General features: G+C 39.4%; 1 pseudogene across 1 annotated transcript; it reads right to left on the bottom strand.

Annotated features, from left to right (window-relative positions):
* Positions 1-7296: 7296 nt before the first annotated feature.
* Positions 7297-9514, bottom strand: LOC114260550 (peptide-N4-(N-acetyl-beta-glucosaminyl)asparagine amidase A pseudogene; annotated as a pseudogene). The gene has a single exon (XR_014336398.1). The product of XR_014336398.1 is annotated as a peptide-N4-(N-acetyl-beta-glucosaminyl)asparagine amidase A pseudogene (transcript).
* Between the last annotated feature and the right edge of the window lie 801 nt (positions 9515-10315).

Here is a 10315-nt window from a genome sequence, read left to right as displayed (position 1 = left end):
ACTGACTGGGATGGTGGAAACTAGAGTTCGAACGGCTTATGCCTAGAACGCAAAGGTTCGGGAGTTCCGAGACTAAAGTCTGGTTTAAATACCCAGGGGTGTATCCTCGGCTTGAAATCTGTATGGAAGCCCCATAGATTGAGGCGGCATGTCTACGCCTCAGTTCTGGATACTGAACCAACCTAGTATATCGCCCTGTTGGTAAGATAGGGAAAGTTGCAATCACAGCCGTTGCATCATAGTGCATTGTCATGCATTTCCATTGTAGCTTGCATGCATTCATTGCATTTTCCCTAGTAGATCGCATCATACTACATTGTCATGCATTTTGTAAATATCCATTCCATTGCATATTTGCAGATATTGCATTGTAGATTGCATGCATCCACCGCATTACCTCCATCTATGGCTTGCGCCTTTCCAGGTTGAGCTTGGTCTGGTATGTGCCCTTACTTTTCACGTTAAAACACAGTTCTGCATGTGTATGCGTACATGCCTTTCCTTGGCAAGATTTGGTTTGGCTCGCGTGCCATATCCATTGTAAATATCCATTTCCATTGCATTTTAGATCGCGTGCATTCATTGCATCACACCTTCCATCTATGGCTTGCGCCTTTCCATGTTGAGCTTGGTCTGGTATGTGCCCATACTTCTCGTGTCGAAGCATAGTTCAGTAGACCGTTCTATGTTAGACGTGGCTTGTATGCGTACATGCCTTACCTAGGCAAGATTTGGTTTGGCCCGCGTGCCATATCCATTGCCATCTCCCCAGCATATCCATATGTATATATTACATTGTAGTGTAATTTTTGCATCCGACATTAGGATCATTGTCCTTTCTCCAGCGGGTTGTTTTCCCACTTATGTTAATCCCCCCCAATACTTGTTCTTGTGTCTGTCTACAATGCTCATAGTTCAGTTGACCGTTCTATGGTAGACAGACTTGTTACCTCCATCAATCTATTTGACATAGGTGTGGTTTCGAACCACTCGTGATTAGATCGTGATTCAATTGCTTTGCATATAGTTTGCATTGTTTCAATTACATTGCATCTTTATTTGTATTGTTTATACATTGTTTTGTATTTATTGCATATCATTTTGCATCCATTCTTGCATTGTCATGCATGTTGCTAACAATATTGTATCTGTTAAGTTTGTTTTCTTTTCAGGCACGATATTGTATGTACGGTTCATTTGAGGCTGGTGCAACCAGACGAGCCGCACAGGTATTGTATCCTCCGAGTGAGACGTATTGAGAATTGCATAATTCTCTTACATCCTTTCTGCATTGTAGTGTAGTTCGGTGTACGCTAGCTTAAAATTGTCGCATGTGTGCTTCATTACAGCTTTCTTTGCATGATCATAAGTTATGTCCGGCTCTGTGCATTGTCTTGCATTTTGCCCCCTGCCTTCGGGCGCATATCTTGTTTGTCTTGCATGTTTGTCTGAGTCTTCGGCCTTGTCAAAAATGGGTCGTCTCTGGGCTTTGACATTCACTCCCATCATTGTTATGACTTTCGAGTTCTTTCAAAGAGGGGCAACTGTAGACACCCCATTTTTGACCGTCCTCAAGACTTGGACGTCACCATTGGAACACTCGGTGATTATCCATGTTTGTGTTCGTTTGGAGTTCCCGGAGGTCTCGGCTCGCGCGCCTTGCCTCAGGATCTCCGAACTCGACTGTTTAGTGTCTGGTTTTGCACCAAACACTTGTGTTTTGCCTTGGAAGGGCAGGGAATGCCTTGTGAGGCATCCCCACACACCACCGGCAGTGGCTAGAGGTCACCGGCTGGTTTTTGTTGCCATCGGCACATTTTGTTGCCGGTCGGCACTCAATTTTGTCAAAATGACATTTTTGGCCGGCCGACTACTGTGCATCTGCTTTTGCAGATATTTTATCACAGCTGTCTTGCTTTTGGCTCCCCTCCATACACGTGTATGGAGGGATCTCTCTCTTGGAAGCCTGTCTTGTAAGCTTTACAAGACAAAAGGCTCTATAAGAGAGACCCTTGTCTCTTGGCTTTAGGGTTAGACACTTGAGAGACTTAGGATATTTTTAGACAGCCATTTTTAGGGTTTTGAGTTCTAGGGTTAGAAACCATACACTTTCTATCTCTATTTCTCCCTCTTGTGTGTGTTAAATTGTGTTTGTGTCTTACTATTGCACATAAATACATAGTGTTTCACCTTCACTTAGCTACTGAGATTCTAAGAGGTTGATTTTGAAGTTTTGGAGCTGTTTTCAAGCCAAGGAGAGCTGTTGGAGCACCATTTGTGAAGGGGTCTTCAAGGGTAAGAAACTAGCCCCTTTATTCCCCAATCTTGCATTATATTTTTACCTGTCTTAAATTCATTTTTGAGCTTGGTGTATAATACAAAAAAGTTCTGTTTTTTAGTCCTCTTGATTGTTTATTAAGAGTGTTTTTTGGTTTGGAGGTGTTTGACCCCTCTTAGGCCTTGAAAGGCCCCATTTTGAGCTATTTTGAGCAAGTTTCGAGACTTTGGTGTTTGGGCCTCTTCACCACTAAAATCTTGAGGGATTTCAGTGGTGGAGATGGTACCTTGAAGTCTCCAAAAGGGGAGGGCCACCCCCTCTCCTTGTTGTCCTTGAAATGGACCCTTTTTGGCCTCTTGAGAGAGCATCATGTTAGCATGTGTATTGATCATGTCTTGGTTGTTTTCCATGCTTATTATGCCATGATATAACCTTGTTGTGTGTTGGTTTTGGTACACCATGCATGCTTAGCATACCTACCATGTAATGCCATGTTATTGCCTTAATATGCCTTAGGTTGTTAGCCTTCGTTCGAGCATGTTTTAGGCTTAGTCTTGTAAAGCTTGTATGCTTATTTTGCCATGCTAGAGGTCTGTCCATAGTTGTTTGGGTCGGATTTGGCATGCTTACTATAGCTCCTTTGCATTCTGGCTTGTTAGCCTTAAGTGTATGAACGTATAGCATGACATTCTTGCATTGATTTAGTGGTTTGGGACTATCCACCATGTTATTTCGGTCCAATTATCATGCTCATATGCTTGCATTTCATGATTCTTTTGATGTTTCAAGAATTGATGTTTCATGCTTCATGTGTATGCCATTGTGTATGTCTCTAAGATTAGGTCATTTGGATGCCATCTAAGTGGTTCTTGAGGCTTACTTTTGCATGATTTGGGGCTGTTTTGATTCAATTTGGTCATTTGCATCATGAGTCATTTGGTCATGTTTTAGGTCCTTAGGCTTGAACTCATGCATAGCTTGCATTGGTAGGACAATTGGGCATCATTTCCTACATGTTTTCAAGGCTCATAATGCATGTCATATGTCCATGATTACCGCCTTTCAAATGTGTTTGAGAGTTGTCCCATTTGTGCCCAAGTGTTGGCCTTCAACATGTGCATGTGTGTATGTGTTTGGTCCCTTATTTTGGTCATTTTGGCCATTGTTTTAGGCCTATTTAGAGATGCCTAAATCATGTGTAAGTCCACCTTTCCATTAATTGGCATTACCTCATGTTTGCTTGTATGCTTGCATAAGTGTCTTGCCATGCCATGTTGCACCCTTAGCTTGCATGCCTAGGTTGCATTGCATCTTGCATGCATGCCTTGTTCCTTGACTTGGTGATAGGAATTGGGCCTTGGTTTGTTTGTTTGGTTTGCATTTCATTTGATATGAAAGTTGCACACTTGATTCTTTGGGCCGTCATGCATGGAAATGTGTGATTGGCGGTCCGAGAATCGAGACACATGCCCCTTTGAGTCACAAACATGATAGGGGGCATGATTAGTGCATACATCGCTTGAATTGTATTGCCATGCAAGTTTTGTCCTCTGCTGTTGTGAGTTGCAGGTTCTGCAGGCATTCTTTGCCGACCGGCAGTGTACATTGCCGACCGGCAATTATTCTTCTGCCGATAGCTTCATTTTGTGCCGGTGACCACATACCACTGCCGGTGGCAATTCTACTCAGCCGGTGGTGAACCCCAGTATCTAGAGAGGCATCCTTGAGATTTTGGCAGTCTTCAAAGGGGCAGAGTAGGGAAAACAGAGGCAAGCTATCCATGGCGGTGCACTTCCGAGCAAGACCCGAGCACGCGCTGCATCTGGCCCTCCTCCCGAGGCGGTTTACTGTTTTTCTTAGCTTAATTAGTTTGTTAGCTAATTAGGCAATTTGTAATATTTAATTAGCTTGCGTAGTTAATTAATTTGTATTATTTATTTGGTCCCTCCGAGTGAGGGCAAATCTGTAATAAGTGTGCGTGAGTGTGTGTATGTCTTCCAACCTCACGTCTTTTTTCCCTTTTATTTACCTGTTTATGATGGTAGATTAGGGCACGTTTAAATTAGCATACCTCATGTAATGCATGCGTGCATTCATTCATTTGTTTTACATGCACCGGGCTCGGTACATCACGCTAACTGCATTCGTATTTCAAATTCCAAATTGAGTATGTGCATCAATCGACTGCATTTTACATGCCATGTTTAGGTTAGCCGAGCCTACTCTAATTGCATTTTTGCATGCGTTACATTAGCCACTCTAACATGAACTAGGATCATGCATGTTTGCTAACTAGTTTATTGTTTTGGCACGGAGTACGATGTAAGTATTTATGCTTTAGCATCTCGCACGCGTGTGAATGTTGCCATGACAGTATGTTTGCCATGTGGCTAAGTACTTATATGAGATAAACTGTTTGAATGCCTGTGGGTGAAGGTTGGATTGTTTGAGTTGGAAAAACTCGTTGAAATCCGTGTTTTAGCCTACTTGCTAGTAGCAAATTCCAAAGCGCTTTTCAAAACAAATGGATATGCAATGCTTGTTTCCAAATTAGGCAATCTAGTCTATACTTGTTTGCTGTGCGCATAACATAGTAATTCTAGGCTAACAAATGGAATAAGAACACATAACGTTTTCAAAATCGGATATCATGGTTAGTAGAGGCCGGTCTTCGGACCAGGCGAAAGGGGGTGCTCATAGCTGACCTTCCCCGATCGTACCCTAGCTCCCGAGCCGAGACAACTCCGGTGATGACGGACATGTGGCCTTCGGCACCGACTCAGGGTTTCCTAAATTCCCCCATAAAAAATATTTAGGTGGCGACTTTGTATCTGGCAAAGCAGTCCATGTTTGACACTTCTTTCCTAAAATCTGTTTTCTCAACTCCAACACATTTTCTTTTCTAAAAGCAACATTTTTATAAAAAGAAACTCTATGTTGTTTACTCGCCAAACAATGAACACAAGTTTTAAGATGTGTACCTTTCAAACCGGGTAGAAGCTCTTTCTTGAACAAAACTTGCAGCCCTTTTTCACTCATGTGCCCAAGCCGCTTGTGCCACAATTCAGTAGAAGTATCATCTTCAAGTGCATTGACAACACCTTTACAAATTTTTTCTTGCATCGAATAAAGTGTATGAGTCTTCTTACACTTAGCCACCACCAAAGAACCCTTTGTGAGCTTCCATATTCCATCAACAAATTTGTTGTTGAAGCCTTCATCATCTACCTTCCCAATAGAGATCAAATTGAGGCGAATGTTGGGAACATGCCTCACATCTTTAAGCAACAACTTGCAGCCCAAATTTGTTTCCAAGCAAATATCACCCATACCAATAATCTTGGACAAATCTTCATTACCCATTCGAACAGAATCATAATCTCCTTTGGTGCAGGTAGTGAAGAAATCAACTCAAGAAGTCACATGAAAAGAAGCACCGGAATCAATCACTCAATTGCTCTCTTGACCCACAAAATTGATACAATCATCTTCACAAACGACCATGAGATCATCGGTAGTAACTGCCATTGTGTCTTCTTGTATCTTATCCACACTTTTGTTACGCCTTTTCTCTTTGTTCTTGAGCTTTCGGCATTCTCGCTTTATGTACCCTTTTTTATGGCAATAATAGCACTCAATGTCTTTCTTTGAAAAAGAATCATATTTTGATTTGTCACGGCTCTGATCACGGCCATGAGGAGTCTTACTCCTCCCCCTTGTTTTGCTTCGGCCTCTCACAACAAATGTTTCCGAATTAGAGGAACCTGCTGATTTTCTTCTAGTTTCTTCATTCAACAGGCTACTAGTGACTTGGCCCATTGTGACAACTCCATCGGCGCCGAATTACTAACAGTCACAACCAAAGTCTCCCAACTTTCGGGCAAAGAACTAAGTAGCATCAAAGCCTGCAACTCATCATCAAAAACAATTTTCATAGAAGCAAGTTGGTTAACAATACTCTGTATTTCATTCAGATGTTCCGGAATAGGGCTGCCCTCTTTATATTTTAAATTAACCAACTTACGAAACAGAAAGACTTTATTTGTCGCTGATTTTCTATCATAAAGACTCTCTAATTTTTTCCATAAATCATGTGCCGAAGTTTCAGTAGCAACGTAATGAAACACACTGTCATCAATCCATTGACAGATAACACCAACGGCTTTTCGATTAAGCCTCTTCCATTCATCATCTTTCATACCCTCGGGTTTGCCACTATCACCCTCAATGGGTCCATACAAATCTTTACAAAATAATAGGTCCTCCATTTTAGTTTTCCAAGTTACCCAATTGCTTCCATTGAAGCTAGACATACGACCCACATTCCCCTCCATTGATTTACACAAATAAATAGACTCAAATAAATCGTAAGTTTTGATACCAGTTGTTAAGGAAAATATGTGATTCCCACAAGTAAATCAATCAATGAGAATAAAAAACTAATGCGGAAAAATTAAATAAAAACAACACAAGAATTCTTACGTGGTTCCCTCAATGTGAGGTACGTCCACGGGATCGAAATCCGATTCCACTATCAACCAAATAAGTTTCCAAACGATTACAAACGAGACACCAATGGTCTCACAAAACCACCCTTATGTGAATTTCAAATAATCACAAATAAATAAAGAGGAAAGACCTTACTAAATAAATGAACCAAAATCTTCAGAACTAAAGTTAAAGAAAACCCAAAATAACGAACTAAATCATCTAACTATGAAGCCGAAACCAAAGAAGCCAACCGAAGATTCAACACCTTAATCAATTAAGCCACTGGATTGACTTTTCCACATGCACTATCTCACAAAACAAATTGATCAATGAAGTGCTGCTGCTTCACATAAAAAAACGGCTGCTTTTTTTCTTCACACCCCCGAGCAAAAACCATAAACAATACATATATATATTGTTAAATCTAGGATTTATTTTATCAAAATTCTAATTGTATCCAAATTAAATTAGATCTTCATAAATTAGATATAATATATTAAAATATATTATACCTAAATCAAACCAAATTAAAATTCTTTAAGAAACTAATTGGATTCCAAACTCTAATAAGAAAGTATATCCCAACGATCCAAGTACAAATAACTATATAAGTTTACACAATAACAGTGTGAAAAAGCATAATTTTCACATTTATGATAATCGAAAGATTATGACACACTTACTTTTCATTCGGTCTACCAACATTTCGAAATTCTCCAGAACGCTAAAAGGAGAACTCTTTTATGAAGCAATTGAATAATCAACCAGCTGAATGATTCAATGCCGTTTCTTATTATCGCGAAAAACAGATGCTAGAAAGGCCCTCCGAGCAGGAAAAGGCCCACAATGCACATGAGGCTAGATTTTTTTGCTGCAAGTGTTTCCCTCTTTATCATAAAGAATAGTGTCATTTGAGCTGGTCACATTTCTAAAATAGCAGAATTCAGTACCATCATATTGGTATGCTTGCTTTGTACTCCATAATCTGCTGACCTGCAAGTTGCCCTTCGCAACACTAACAACATGACCATCCTGCAAATTATTTTGAGAACTCGCCAAGAAACCAATATCAGCATCCTTAACCTTCTCCTCATTAAAACCCAATGTTATATTCGTTACAAAAGAGTTAAATCCATTTCCTTGGTCCACATATCTGAAGTATAGGGAAAGGGGAAACCTTTTAAATGATTTGATTGAATACGTAGAAGACGATGGCAACCTGGCATAGACACTGTCATTAAAATTGATTATCTGATTCACAGTCGTCAAATCCCCATCATTCCCCACCACAATAATGTTACTGTAATTTAATGATTGAATTGAATTGGTTGTGATCTTCCCATGGGATGACCTCACCCATCCAGTCGATGATATGGACCTACTAGCTCTAGTCAAAAATTTCCCATTCAGATCTGTAAAATTTGATTCTGGGGTAACAACAGGAGGCAAGCTATTGAGTCTCAAAAGCTGTCCTTCCGTTTTTACACTCTTCTTGTCCAACCAAACGTGCAAATTCGCGTCTATGTACCACACGTTCAACGCGTTTGTGACACTAAATGCAAACTCGTGGCTCTTTCCATCTAGAATTTTTCCCAAAAATGGAGTGATTTCAATATCATAAGAAGGGAGATTGAAAGATCCAATACCGGTAATGGGTCTCCATAGGAGAGGATAGAACCCTCCAGTATAGATCACAGTAAAAGGCCAAACAGCACCAACTATTATACCATCCAGACTGACCACAACCTCCCTAAAAGCCCCATTCCCCGGTGTATTTGTGAGGTTATTCGCAGCAATATATTCATTGGGGAAATTCGTATACCAAAATTCATCATTCTCATGAAAAGAAACATAAACCTCCAACACAGCCCTATATGCATTTTGGGGAATATTGAACATTTTTGATTGTTTATCAATTGAATTCTGAATTAGAAACCACAACCCATCATTCAATGGTAAATTTCGCGAAATGGGTAAGATCAAATCAGCCACAGAACTATACCCACTAACGGAATTACCCAATTTTGGTTCATAAGATTTGTGAGGTACTTCAGCAGGATAGAAATGGAATGTTAGGCTCAGATTATACACACCAGTGCGAGAACTATCAACACTATTACCAAGATAAACAGCAAGTGTTTGATTAGTCATCAACAGTGAATAATACCTGGTAATATCCTTCTTGATAGTCCAATCTATTCCTCTGGGTGTTGGCTCCGCTGTGCAGCTCCGGAGAAGCTCAACGCCCCCGAGCCAAACCCCGAAAATGCGATCATATTGGATACCTTTAGATTTTCCCTTCAATTCAAGGACAATTGTGGTGAAATTTTGAGATGGGCAATTGGAAGGAGGGGTGTAATTGGCAAAAGCTGGTGGTTGACCATATGTGAAGCCAAAGTCATGTTGGAGAAGGAAGTATGAGCATGGTTTGGTTTTGGGTAGTTTGATGGGTTTGGTGACTTCAAAGTATGTTGTCGATGGGGGATTGGTGGAGGTTTTGAGCTCAGAGATGAGCTCTGATCTGAAGTTGGTTGCTCTGTGGATGTTTGCAGTGGTGGAGAGAGGTTGGTTGAGGAGGAAAAGGGAGGAGAGGAGGAGGAAGAAGGGGAGGGGAGAGAGAGCCATGAATGAAAGCTGTGTAGTTGCTTTGCTTCAAGAGATTGAAACTTGTATTTGAGTGGTGAAAACAGCAGCAAGCATCCTCTCCTTCATTCCTTACTTGGTGGGCTGTTCGGCCTACTTTTAAACTCAATTTTGATTTTTTAAATCGTTCATATTTTAAAATTTATCATATATGTCATACTTGTAAAAAATCAAGTCGATTGAATAGCAAAAATCACATAAATTAAAAGTTTTATTAAACAATAAAATTGTTTATTAAATTTTTTTTAATAAACGATTTTTAATTCTTTCAATATCTAATCAATTTAATTTTTTACAAATATAATATACATAACAAATTTAAAATGTGAACAATTCGGATTAAAATTAGTCCCACTAACCCACTAAATAGGGAGCCAATGAGAGGATCTTGCCGGTGAAAACAGAGGAGGAATTTGAATGACATAGAATTCTTCCACACCAGTTGACGGACTTGACTTGACTTGCATCGTCATTCATAAATGAAAGCAATAGTCTATGAATCATAAAAGAATAACTAGAAAATTATTCAAAATTTCAAATTTAGAGTTTAGATAATACTCCAAAATAATATTATACAGATTAAAAGAACCCCACTTTCCTTTTCTTTTTTGTCTCTCTCTTCCTCTTCCTATGACGTCGCTGCTACCATTTCCGCCTTTATTGCTTCGCCAATCACTCATTTTACATGTTTTTAAAATAAAATTTTATATGTACACAAGCATATTTTTAATTTTTATTTTTTTTTTATGCTAAAAATGAATATAAGCATGTATAACTTTTATATGAATAAAAAAATAATAAACTACAATCATTACCAAAATGACTCCTAAGGGTCTGATTGGTTTAATTTTAAGAATTTGTTTTTAAAACAACTCAAAAACTAGTTTTATAAAAAAAAATTGA

Source organism: Camellia sinensis, chromosome 7 (genome assembly GCF_055761805.1).
Source record: "Camellia sinensis isolate YWXY chromosome 7, ASM5576180v1, whole genome shotgun sequence".
Lineage (NCBI taxonomy): Eukaryota > Viridiplantae > Streptophyta > Magnoliopsida > Ericales > Theaceae > Camellia > Camellia sinensis.
Note: the sequence above shows the minus strand (reverse complement) of the source record. Positions and strands in the feature narration are given on the sequence as shown.